Here is a 13,110-nt window from a genome sequence, read left to right on the forward strand (position 1 = left end):
GCCAACATGGGCAGATATAATCCTGGCTTCCACGTTGACTTTTGACAGTTCAGCAGTCTCTCCTGTTTGTGTCGCGCCCAGCACTTTCTCCACTCCAATGCCAAGTTCCCCCAAAGTCCCTTTGTCAAAGACCCCTGACTGATCCACTGCTCCCTGCCAGCACCGGGCTGCCGGGCCGACCGTACTGGACAGCCCCCCCTTCTCAGCGCTCAGCACTCAAGAGGACACTGTGTGGTCAATAGAACACATCTCTGTTTACCGCTAACTCGGTTTGTTTTCATGAGGGGCTTCGTCCACCGAGCCGTTGTTCAGGGAAATGTCTTCCAGTGCCATATTTTCTAACAATTTGGGGCACGCAAATAAATAACAATGGCCTGGTTTTGAGAAAAGAGTCATATTAATTATTTTTCTTTTGCCATAATCTTTTTTTCTTTTCTCCATGGTGGAGTTGTTGGATGCTGGTAGTGCTGTGTATTATCTCGTCTGCTGCCAACCGAAGAGGGGCAGGCCTAACAATAGAGCGGTGTGCTGAAGAACGTTGGAGGAGTTGCCAGCAGGATAAAAGACGGGGAGAGAGAGAGAGAGAGAGAGAGAGAGAGAGAGAGAGAGAGAGAGAGAGAGAGAGAGAGAGAGAGAGAGAGAGAGAGAGAGAGAGAGAGAGAGAGAGTGAAAGAGAGAGAGAGTGAAAGAGAGAGAGAGTGAAAGAGAGAGAGAGTGAAAGAGAGAGCCAGAGAGAGTGGGAGAAAGGGAGATGCAGGGAGAGCAATCAGAGGGTGGGGATGTCATTAGCATAACGAGCGAGATGCCCAGAACCTTTTTTTGGGTGGTGCGTTTACAGCCCCCCCGTTTGGCAGGAGCACACTCGTTTTATAAGCTTTATTAAGAAGACAAGGAGGGGGCCACAAGCAGCATTTGTGATTGTGTGCGTGCGTGTGTGTGGGTTTTTGTGTGCACATGGGCTGTTTTGTCTTTGTGTGTGTTTGTAGAGAGCATTGGGGTGCGTGTTCTTTCATATGCACATATGGCTGTATTGTTTGCATGCGTGGGGTCTTGATGGGGGGGGGGGGGGGGGGGGGGGGGTCGTCCATTTCAGAGGCGGCGGTGGCAGCGCTGGTAGCCTGCTCCGGCCCAACTGCTCTTACATGTTTGTATTTTGGCTTAAGTGCCCTTTAAAAGCAATGAAATAGAAAGTGCATTCATAAGCCAATTCCTCAGGAATGATCCCATTTCAGAAGAGCACAGAATGGGGCTCTTTGTTGTGGTCCCGCTCCCTTCATCTCTCTGAGGTCATTCTCGCAGAGCAAACAGGGAGACTCATTATCAACCTGCACCTGAGAGGTCAGAACCTGAACTCTCTCCCCCCCCCCCACCTCCCGAACCTCCTCCTCCTTCCTCCCCCCTGCCCCCCCCCCCCCACCCCCCCTCTTTGCTCCCTCCCTCCCACCTCTCCCCCATCCCCGCCCTCCCCGTGTGCAGCTACCTACCCGCGCGAACGACGGTCGGGTTTATTAGCGCAGAACATCTTTTCCAGTGACTGAGCTCGCCCTTATTGTCTGCCGCGGTCAGGGTCAAGTCAAGGGCGCTCAGCCTAGATTGGAATCATTTGTCACATGGTCGCAGCCATCCCCTCTGTCCCCTCCCCCCCCGAGCTGACTTCAGCAGCGGCCAGAGTGAGGTACACAGAGGCTCCACCTCTTGACACCGGGGGCACGGAGGGAAGCGCCGCCACGCAGATGGCTCCGCCGAGTGTGCACTGCCAACAAAAGACCTGTTCTTTTTCTGTTTCTAGTCTTTTTTTTTTTTCTTTTTGTTCTCTCTATTTTTTGTTCTTCTTTTTCGTCTGGGAATGAGATGGAGGAGTAGGACGGAGTCCATCGAGGGGAAACCTGCTCCCCGGTCGCTCGGTTCACATGCTGCCGAGCGTTAAAGCCATTTCCCCTCTTCCCCGAACCCTTGTGTGCTTTTTGGCAGTTTAATATCGGCGTGCATGTGACCATTAAAATGACGATGGCTTTTAAGACATGAAGGGGAAGAGAGAAATAAATAAATAAATATAGAAATATCATGTGGGGAGAGGAGGGTATGGACTTATTGGTCCGGAAGAATAGCTGTCTTTTTTTTCTCTTTTTTTTTTTATCTCTCTGTTCATGGTCAGCAGAAGCTTGCATGAACAATGGTTCGTGCTGAGGTAGCATGTGGAAAATGACTTTAATACACCATATAGAATGGCTTATTGCTTTGGTCAATAGGACTGCGGTGAAGATGGTACTCTGGCCGCCTGGGAAGGTTACACCTGTCAAAGGGTTACAGTGACTTATACCAAGAGCCCCCTTATGAGCTCCCTAATGGAAAAGAAAAACTGACAAGCAAAGTTATAAAGGTTACATATGACACATACTTAACCATTAAGGTTTAGATTAGTCCATATTTTTTCTTTCTTTTACATCTAAGGCTATTGCCACACATGGCTCACTGGGATCTAGAGGTCAGGCGAACAGTACTATCGCATTTAAACCCGAGATAATAAATATAAACAAACTCAATAATACGTTTTTTTTTTTTTTTGTGTTGCGAAATGAAAGAGTGAGCATCAGGCCATTTTGGCTTGTTTTCCCTCTGAGGGGCCAAGTGTGGAGGTGAAGGTCAGAGAGAGACTAAGCACACAGCTCATAAACAGCACAGCTGGAGGAATCATTGAAATATGGCCCTTTGTTTTCTCTGGGCTGTAATTGGTCCTGGAGCCCTCCTAGCTCCTCTCTCTCTCTCTCTCTCTCTCTCTCTCTCTCTCTCTCTCTCTCTCTCTCTCTCTCTCTCTCTCTCTCTCTCTCTCTCTCTCTCTCTCTCTCTCTCTCTCGCCCTCCCTCCCACACATGTGGTGTGCAGCGGTGTGGTACAGTGCCGAGCCCAGACTGCAGAGGCTAATGACCACAGGGTTAAAGGGCACACCTGCGGTCATAGAAACAATACACAATACAATAAATACAGGAAACATATAAACAAACACACAGAGAAACAATAGCTATCAGTGCATAAAACCGTTCTTTCTCTTCCCGCTCCCTCTCGGCACGCCCATTAGATATGAAAAACAACCACAACAACATCATTTTAAGTCTCATGGAAGATGGTTCGGTTGCTGTTAAAACTAGGAACACATTTCTTCTAAATAAAGTTGTTATTTTTCACTCGTTATAAATATACCTGGGAAGCTGAGGACAACTAGAAATGACTGTCGCCCTCTCTTCCTCTGCCCCCGTCCGTCCGTCCGTCCGTCCGTCCCAGTCTTATCCTGGGCGCTGTGCTCATAATTGCCCCAGACAATAGTGTCGCTAACCAGGGGTCAGCTCACCCTTCTCTCCGGTACCAACGCTGACCCAGTCAGCAGACTCATTTGGCCCTGATTACCTGACCCCGCCCTGGGAAACACTGGCGGGGTCAGCCTGAACAGATGTAGGGGTCCTTGGGCCCTGCGGTGTCTTATACATGCATGCCTTCCACTGTATTTCCTCTTAATGAGCTGAGCCTGGGGGGTCACACAGAGAGGAGGAAGCCAACATCAAACTCGCTTTCTTGATGGATAGAGAGGCTGCTCTTTGACTTTCATAACTTGAATTTCTAAATCGTCTCTTCCACATCTCACTTGACCCCAGGGCTAAACGTCTGCATGTGTTTATTTAGAAAGGAGGAAAAACCGATTGACAAATTGGATATTTACACTGTAGATCCAGTGTGTTTCATGCGTCTCTCTGTAAAGTTCAATTTTATTAAGATGACAGAAGTGGGAAACACCTCTACAGGGATTTATCTGCAAGACATGGCTTTTGCTCCGTCTGACTCCAGGCCTAAGATCTTTGAGGAGCGAGGAAGAGAAAGAAAATGGAAAAAAAGCCGGTATCAGATCCGGGGTGAGATAGCATGGCTTTGCTGCATAATCACCGTGTTAACCCAGATGATTCTCTCTGATCTCTGCAAACATCGGGGCACAGACTCGGCTCTGCCAGGCTGTCTTTAGACATAGATCTCTCAGAGTGCGCTGTGGGACTCTGCATCCAAATGTGATTGCTAGCATTCAGGCCTTTGAGGGGGGGGTGATCCATATAGGTTTTCTATTTTAAAAAGAAACCCTCTCATGTCTGCTCAAAGAATGTAGGTGCTTGAAATATTCAGAAACCACTGAATTTAAATTCATTATAACACATAAATATTCATTAATATGAACAGTGAATGATTTCTTTGTTTTTGTGGTGAATGCATGTGTTTAAAAAAAAAAGTAAATCTCATCAAAACAACACACAATAGCGTGCCAACATTTAAAATGTCCCCCTTCCTGGAAACCGTCTATTCTTTGAAACCTCTCTGCCGCTTCAGATTTTGTAAATTCTCTCATTCTAGTCTTAAACCTCTTTTTTTCCCCATCTAAACCTCACAAAAGTAGGGATGTATGAGATCTGAGACCCCTTCCTTTATTCGGTGCTATCCCCTGTATGTGAGTGGAGATTCAGTCTTTGGTTGCCTGCCTGCTAAGCCTTATTGATCTGTGGGCGTTTTTTCTCTCTCTCCTCCATTTTTCAGAGTCACTAAGCTTGCATCAATTCATCTTAATCTGTTTGCTCCCTAAACCCGGAACAAGGCATGTCTTGTTCCTGGTTGTAGGAGTCTCCCCGGCTGGCTTCCTCTCACATCCTTCCGAGCCGCCGCTGCTCCTGGGTGGCAACAAGAGGCTTTTCATATGGAATCAAGTGTTATTGAGTTCCTCCACACACCTCTCTTATTCCCACTTCTTCCCCACTCTCGGCACTCCTCTCCTCCCCTCCTCCCCCTCCTCACGTCCACTCTTAACAAAGCGCTCCTTTAATGACGGTGGGATTACGGGCCAACCTTTTGCAGCCAGTCTGCGGACCAGCCTGTAATCTGACCTCATTACATCCCCTGCGACAAGCTCCCTGCTCCACAGAGAGCCACCAAACCGTACCCTTCTCTCTCTCTCTCTCGGGCCCGTAGCCGCACACACGTGAACATAAGTACCCCCCAAGTCGAGATGCAATCAGCCAGGGTGACCGTCCGTCCGTCCCCCGTCCCCCCCCGTCCCCCCCTCACCGCTATACCTGTCCTCCATGCATCCCCAGGAGCTCCCCGGATCCCTTTCTTTAACTTCTGCACTATTAGACCTCAGCACAGATGAATGGGCTCCTGGGGGGCCACATAGCAGTCCAACTTGGGGCCGGCCTGGGTAGCGGCGGTGTCAGTGATGAATGTGAGAAATGAGCATGAGGTTCCACAGACTCCTCATTTATCTGACAAAGGGACGTCGGAGGCATCGGGCTCCGCTGCTGCACAAACACATTCTAGGGATATTCCGGATCAGACATCCTGTCAGTGTGTTGTCTGGGAGTTTGACGGAGGGCGTCTACCTGATGAAGTGCAAAATTGACCTCCCCAATGTGTGAGTTTTATTTGGCCTAGGCATTGTGGATGTGTGCTCCGTTAGCTGAGCATTCATGTATAATGTACGCCCTAAGCCTCAGGTGGCTGCGTCGTATTTGTTCATAAAACGTTGATGGATGAAGGAGGAGGAATGCTAGGCTAGCAGCAGTACCTCCCTCCTCCGTCGTCCCCTACCGCTTTGGTCTCCTTCCTCCTCCTGACCTTATTCCTTCCCTTTCCTTACCTTCACTAGCTTCGCTCCGCTTGCTCTCCAGTGTGCGCGTGCGTGTGTGTGTGTGTGTGTGTGTGTGTGTGTGTGTGTGTGTGTGTGTGTGTGTGTGTGTGTGTGTGTGTGTGTGTGTGTGTGTGTGTGTGTGTGTGTGTGTGTGTGTGAGAGAGAGGTGGCCGTCGACAGGGATCTGGCACGTAGTCAGGCCCTGTGTGCCATTATGCCGGGCAGTGCGCGGGATGAACACTAACAGGGGGGGTGGGGGAGGCCAAGGCAGCCCCATGACATCATCCCCATCAAGACTGATTGGCCGCGGATTGAGGATCTGTGCGGGCTTGTGAGCATTCGGCTCGGGCCCGGCCCATATGCCTTTAATACAGGAACAGATGTGGAGTCAGACCCAGGCGTTCCCCGTGCCCTCCGCACCACTCCGAGCCAGCTGAAAGCACCGGGTCGGGCTGGGAGAGTACCGGTACAATAAAAAAAAAGAAGGTATAATGGAAAGTAACCGGCTTGCTTGAAGTATTGGGCTTGCAAAATGAACCCAAGTAGGTTGGTTGTTGTCTACGTTGGTGGCTTTATGGGTAGGCAGGCATCAGGCGTGTTGGTAGGTAGGTAGGCGGGTAGTATACTAGGAAAGGAGAGGGGGAGAGAGGGAGAGAGTTAGGCAGAGAGAGAGAGGGGAGGACACCGAGACAGAAACCCAGTCTTGAATGGACGATGAAAGGAAAACTAATTGTTGGCAGAAATACCATGCTCATATATCATCAAGCCTTTCGGGATGTGGTTTATTTTTACAAATACACAAAAGAGACCAGAAATGGGTTAGTGAAATATGTTTGTTGATATTCCACAGCACAATAACAAAAATACTTTTATAATCACTCACCAGCAACTCTGTTGCAGATGTTCATTATGTTTTTCTTTGGCAAAAAACAAAAACAAATGAATCTTGCAAGCAAACACCGGTCCTTAAAGAAGAATGTAATCCTACTAAATATGGATAGTTTGCTTGTTGTTACTAAAAGTTGTTGCTTTTTCTCCTCCTTGCATAATCTGCCGCGTAGGGTGCACTGCTGTACCGAGTGACTGTCAGGCCGGCCCAGTAACCCCTCGTAGCTGGACAGAACTACTTAGCCTTAGCCCAAACCTAGTGACGCTTTCCATCCTTTTCAAAACAACCGGTTAAAATCGGCACAGGGCTAAATGAACAAAAGAGAGCAGATGTATTCGTCCACATTGATCCGCATGTGATGGAAAGCGTTGATGAATGGATGACATGCATAAAGGGCTGGAAAGAGACGCTAAGGAAAGAGGGTTAGTGTATAGGAGATGAGGGGGTTAGTCGGTGAATAGGACAGAAGCTATAAGCGGGGTGTGCAGGGAAGAAAAGGGAATCTATCAACCGATGCAGAAGTGGCAGACTGTGGAAGAGGAGGCTCGTGGCAGCAGGAGCCGGCTCGTATCCGCTCTGCCAGAGCAGCTGAGCTCCAGCCAATCAGGTCGTGAGGTCTCTGGCAGCTATTTCCTGGATAGGGATTACGACCCTTCCTAATGGGTGGGACAAGGCCTCCCGGTCTGAATTCATCAGCGACGAGGCCTACGAGATGTAGGAAGCAGGTTAATAGACACTCATCAGACATCTGCCGCTGGGTTACCGTCCAATAATCTTCTCCCTGGATCTGCTGCCAGCAGTTGATGACCACGTTTTTTTTTTCCCTCCCCCTGAACCCCTCGACTGCCCTCCCTCCCTTTCTCGCTCTCCTCTTCTCCTCTCCGTCTCTTCCCTCTCTCTCCCTCCCTCCCGCTCTTCTAAGCACGCGCATACACACACGCACACACACACACACACACACACACACACACACACACACACACACACACACACACACACAAATCGCCCTTGTGCAGGAAGGCTTTGCTGGACAGCAGAGCATGTGTGCACGTGTACACACGGATGCACACACACATGTGCACACAGCGCACACACACAAGCACGCACACATGCACACACACCAGCATGCACAGAAGCACGCGTAAAAGCACACACACACACACACACACACACACACACAAAAATACTCGCACAAATCTACGCACACAAATTGTTCGCACCTCCTCCTCCTGCTCCACCTCGTCCAACCGCTACCACCAGCAGCACCTACAGCACCACCACAAATCACCCCCTTCAACTCCTCAGACAGTGGCAGACGTTTTCAATTAGGAGGTCTGCTCCTGACGCAGCCCGGTGACAGATTTGGGAGCCCAGTGGTGCCTCGGTGTGGCCGTGTGTGATGAAAAAGTCTCCTGTCATGCCAGAGCCCCGTGTAATCCTCCCTCCTCCTGAAGAACATGGCCTACATCCTCCTGGCTCTCCCTCCCCACTCCTGGCCCCCAGACCCCCGGTGGGGACTGATTGCAATCTATGGCTTATCTGCTTTTCTCGATTGCCTCGTCTCTTTCTTATTCTATCTCTGTTTGTCGCTGCAACACTCGCTCTCCCCCCACACTTTACTGTCGGGCTTGCTGTTCCTTATATATAAATATATATATATGTATGTATGCGTTTTATTCACTTTACATTCTGTATGTGTGACCTTGGACATGGCGGATGTGACAGGTCCTACATCTTACTCCGGTTCCCTTTCTTTTGGAACACTTCATTTGTACTGTGAAACACATTACCTCTTGAGTGCTAGTAATAGTGTGTGTTGAGCGTGTTTGAATCGGAGCTGCCTTCTCTGGACTATGTTCCCTATTAGGAATTTCCAATGGCCAGAGTCCCTCCCGAGTGTCGGATACACCGCCATTAATCTTGGAGTGTTCATCAATTACAACGCCACTGTTGTCTTCCACTCCTGGGAGATCATCGTTTCAAACCTTCCCCACGGCCCTCATTCCCTAAAATACTTTTTTCCCCCCACTTTTCCCCTCGTGTTGACTAGTTTTAACAGTCAGGGTTAGCATCACACAGCGGGGCACATAATGGGGTGTTTAATGATTGCAAACACATAACTCAAAAGCAGAAAAGAGGCACCTGACCTTTCCCTTATTGACTGTTTTCACAACCCAGTTCAGAGGGCAAGGAGAGAGTGAAGCGCTCCCTCCATCAGGTTATTTATGACTTTTCTCCCCCAAAGTTATTTTTCTTTCTGTGATTGCGGATCGGTGTGTTAAAGCCGATGTGTCGGGAGATTACTCAGCCGGCCGTCAGGAGCACATGGTCAATTTGCCATGATGAGAGGGGCTCCATCGCACAGCCCCTGGAACCTCTCACAGGGCTCCCATGAGGCCGCTCCTCGCACACAAGACACACACACACACACACACTCACACACACACGCATGGAAACACAGACATATGCATGCACACACACGCACCAAAACACACACATATGTATGCAAACACACCCATGCACCAAAACTCACACACATTTGTGCGCACAAACATGCACCAAAACACACACACATGCACGTGCAGTCACATGCAGGCAACCACATACATAGACACACACAGGGATGTACACATACAGACACACATATACACATGCATGTAGACATGCGCACACACACACACCAGACGAATGCATGTATCCGCACACGGACAAATAGACACATGCACACACATGTACACAGACACACACATGCATACTTAAACACACATGTGCATGTACCCACACACACACACACACACACACACACACACACACACACACACACACACACACACACACACATGCACACACCCACGTGGGTGCACTTACAAACACACACACACACACACACACACACACATAAGTTGAACGACAATGTGGTAGCCATTTCATCTGCTAAAATCAAATGGGGGTTCAATGGTTTCCACGTTTCTTAAGATAACATTATGAGAGGGAGAGAAATTCGTCGGGCACGAGCAATCAAAGCCGCTGCTCTGTTTGGAGAGGTTTCTATGGAGGGAGAAATAATGGGGTCAGAGCATGAAAGGTGAGGCATGTGTGAGAGCCGTGCCTGGGGTTCAACCGTAGGACAGTGCCACTTGCTCCCGGCTTCTCTGCACGCACAAGAGTGCGCAGCTGTCAATGGTAGCCGCTGGCAGATGCCCTATGGCCAGTCCTCGGTCGAAATGAGCGCAATTGGGCCTAATAACTTTGGGAATTACTAGAAAAACAGGAGCGCACCGAGAGAAGGAACCGGTCTTGGTAATGTAGAGCGCACATGCTACAATACTTAGGCCCGCGTTCTTTGAAACCCTGCGCCGCGAACGACGTGAATACATGAATACCAACGGGGCCTGTCACAATGGGTTTTTTGTGCTCCATTTCAAATGTGAATTCGGTGAACGTTTGAATGTTATCCATTACTTTGCCCCCCGTGTGCCCCCTCTGCACCATGTTTCATTTAATTTCTAGCGTTTGAGATGATTTCCTTGGTCCGTGAGGGGAGGTTGGGAGGAGGGGGGGGGGGGGGGGGGGGGGGGGGGGGGGGGGGGGGGTTAGCGATGCATCCGAGGGGGTCATCGCCCGGCGATAGAGAGTTACTCATAACCACGGATCCTTTTGTCTGGGTGGATGTTCCGACATGGCCGCCGTGCAAGCAAGCAAGAAGGCGGGTAACCCCCTCCCCCTCGTCCCCCTCCTCTGGGGCTCTCTGAGGGACTCTCGGCCTCTGCAAGAATTATAAAAGGGGGTGAAGGGGCGTTTCCCTCACCCCACCCCGGGTTCACACATGAGCACTGCCCAGCCAAGCTGAACCCCGGCAGCCCTCATCTCCCCTCAGCGCCCATCATCCTCCTCCTCTCCTCTCTCCTTTCTCCTCTTTCCTGTGGCTGGTTCGGAGTAATGGAGTGGGGGGACATTAGGGTCACTGTGGCGAAACTACACGGATAACACGGCGATTAGGGCGCAGGCCCCGCCCACTAACACCACCACGTCCCCACACACAAGCTATTCGAGACCGGCACCAAGGTGTTATTCATAATCATGGATTTAACAAAGTGAAAGATGTGTTTGTCATGGTAATAAATATAATGTATGTGTGTCGGTTTATGTTATGTGACAAGGTGTCCAAAATGCATCCGTTTCAATGAAAGAGATGCATGGTGCTGGATTGTAGCATTAGGCTAATTTCTGTCCGCAGTCCCAATGAATCCCAAACCTAAAGAGAAATAACCTAAATGGGACTGTATACTCTAAGGCTATGTACTGTATGATACATGTTTTCATCGGTCTTTGAAAACATAACATATAACTATGTTATATCTTTTTTTGTAGGCCCGAGCTCCAACGAGGACCTGTGCTTTGCTTACAAACTAGTTTTGCTGTAATCTCGGTCCAAGTCTGTCTGATCCTTTAATGAGTGACTTTTTTTGTAACCGCGGTTGCTCATTGTGTTCCCCGGCTCGGAAGGGAAACATCTCAACGGCCAGTAGACTCAGCACTTCCCTAGTAACACAGTAACCGGATTCTGCAGAATTGTGCAAGCCAAAAGATTCTAGTTTCTAGTTCTGCCATGATGGAGGCTTCTGTCGCATTCCGACGTCAGGCTGGTCTCGGCCGCGGCCACATGCTCTCTATACGCTCCAGAAGTCCTGGTGCCAAGCCCCCCTCTCCCAGGGACTCCTGACATCATCCATGTTTGAACCTCTTTCCTACGTGCTGCATTTCTTCAAGTTTAGCTTTTTGCTTGTCTCTGTCTTTTCTCAGTCATTTTCACGCTTTTGCTTTCTATCTCTGGCCCCCCTCTCTCTCTCTTTCTCTTTGTTTCTATCTTTCTATGGCCCCTCTCTTTCTCTCTCATTCTCTCTCTCTCTCTCTCTCTCTCTCTCTCTCTCTCTCTCTCTCTCTCTCTCTGGCCCCTCTCTCTCACTTTCTCTCTCGCTGGCCCCTCTCTCTCACTCACTCTCTCTCTCTCTGGCCCCTCTCTCTCGCTCTCTCTCGCTCTCTCTGGGCCCTCTCTCTCACTCACTCTCTCTCTCTTGCTCCCTCTCTCTCTCGCTTGCTCTCTGTATCATTTGTTTATCCCTTTTGTGTGTTACTTCTCAGTGATCTGGCTTACAGCTGCAGCCAATTCAGGCATGGCAGGGATCAGATGATTTCAGCTGGAAAAACGCTTTTTGCATATTGCTTTGAACCTTGCTATAGCCGTTGCCTTCAACTCTAATACCTCTAAAAATAAAAAAAGAAACAAAATCATAGAAAATGTCCCATTCCACCCCGACTATTATTAAAAAAAAATATATAACACCCTTCGACGAAAGACGAGGAAAAATAAACAGCCCGTTGCGAGTACATTTTTAGCTCGCTGAGTGAAACCTCATGAGAACAGAAATGTGTTGACATTTTGTATTTCCTGCCGCTTGTTTACTTGTTGGGTAAGGAAGGGGGAGATTGGCCTTTCATGCTGGGTCAGTCCTATTTCTAATTACATGAACGTGCGCCGGCGTTCGTCCTGCATCTCAGTGCATGTGCATCAGCTCTGAGGTGGATGTCTGGTTAATCCCTCTGGGAGGGATGGCTGGGGCTGTGGGGGCGGACTGGATGGGAGGGTGGGTGGGCGGCAGGTCCCCGGTAGTTCCAGAGTGATCTGGAATGGTCAAGAGGCGTTCCCCCTTCCCCACCCTGGGTCACACATGAGCACTGCCCAGCCATGCCGAACCCTTGCAGTCCTCATCTCCTCTCAGTGCCCATCATCCCCCCCCCCCCCCCCCTCTCTCTCTCTCTCTCTCTCTCTCTCTCTCTCTCTCTCTCTCTCTCTCTCTCTCTCTCTCACTCTCTCTCTCTCTCTCTCTCTCTCTGGCTGCATCAGAGTAATGGAGTGGGGAACATTAGGGTCACTGTGGCTAATACAAGGCTAATGGAGATCAGACAGGGGCCCGGCCCACCACTCGCCATTAAACGCCAGAGTGGATGCCCGACTGTTAAAGGACAATAGATGGGGAGTGTCCAAGGAGCAAGCAGGTTTTATTGTCGCCTGGAACACGGCTAATGAAATCTTGTAGATTTCCACTACTTGCAGCAGTTTTTTGTGTAATATCTTTTCAGAGCCGTATCGCCATTATGCTAACAGATTTCAAGGCTGTAGCTTCCCCTAGCCGAGCGGTAATGTGCTTTGCCCATTGTACTTCTGGTTCTGTGCCATAATTTGATATAGTAAAAAAAGAAGACGCTTTAAAAAATAGATCTCTATATTAACACCCGTGTTTGAAAGGCTGTGGTGGACTATGAATTTAATAAGTACTGAAATCATGTTAATATATTAAAGTCTTAGGTGTTTAAAAATCCCAATCTATTTTCTCCCGGTCCAATAGTAATCGCTTTATCAAATTTTCTTTCACTTTGTATTTTCATTTGTCTCCGCGTCCACTGCCAGCCACCAGCTCGTACTGCCGGCCAGTTAGCAGGTGGAAGGTCGTTATTGCAGACAGAGGTCTGGCCTCGTCCCTGGGGTATTGATCGGCTGAGGAGG

At 49.3% G+C, this 13,110-nt stretch overlaps 1 protein-coding gene across 1 annotated transcript in view; it reads left to right on the plus strand.

Annotated features, from left to right (window-relative positions):
* LOC130384297 (probable E3 ubiquitin-protein ligase HERC3) overlaps positions 1–13,110 on the plus strand; it is a 75,880-nt gene that overhangs the window by 42,507 nt on the left and 20,263 nt on the right. The window lies entirely within an intron of this gene.

This window comes from Gadus chalcogrammus, chromosome 6, assembly GCF_026213295.1.
Source record: "Gadus chalcogrammus isolate NIFS_2021 chromosome 6, NIFS_Gcha_1.0, whole genome shotgun sequence".
Lineage (NCBI taxonomy): Eukaryota > Metazoa > Chordata > Actinopteri > Gadiformes > Gadidae > Gadus > Gadus chalcogrammus.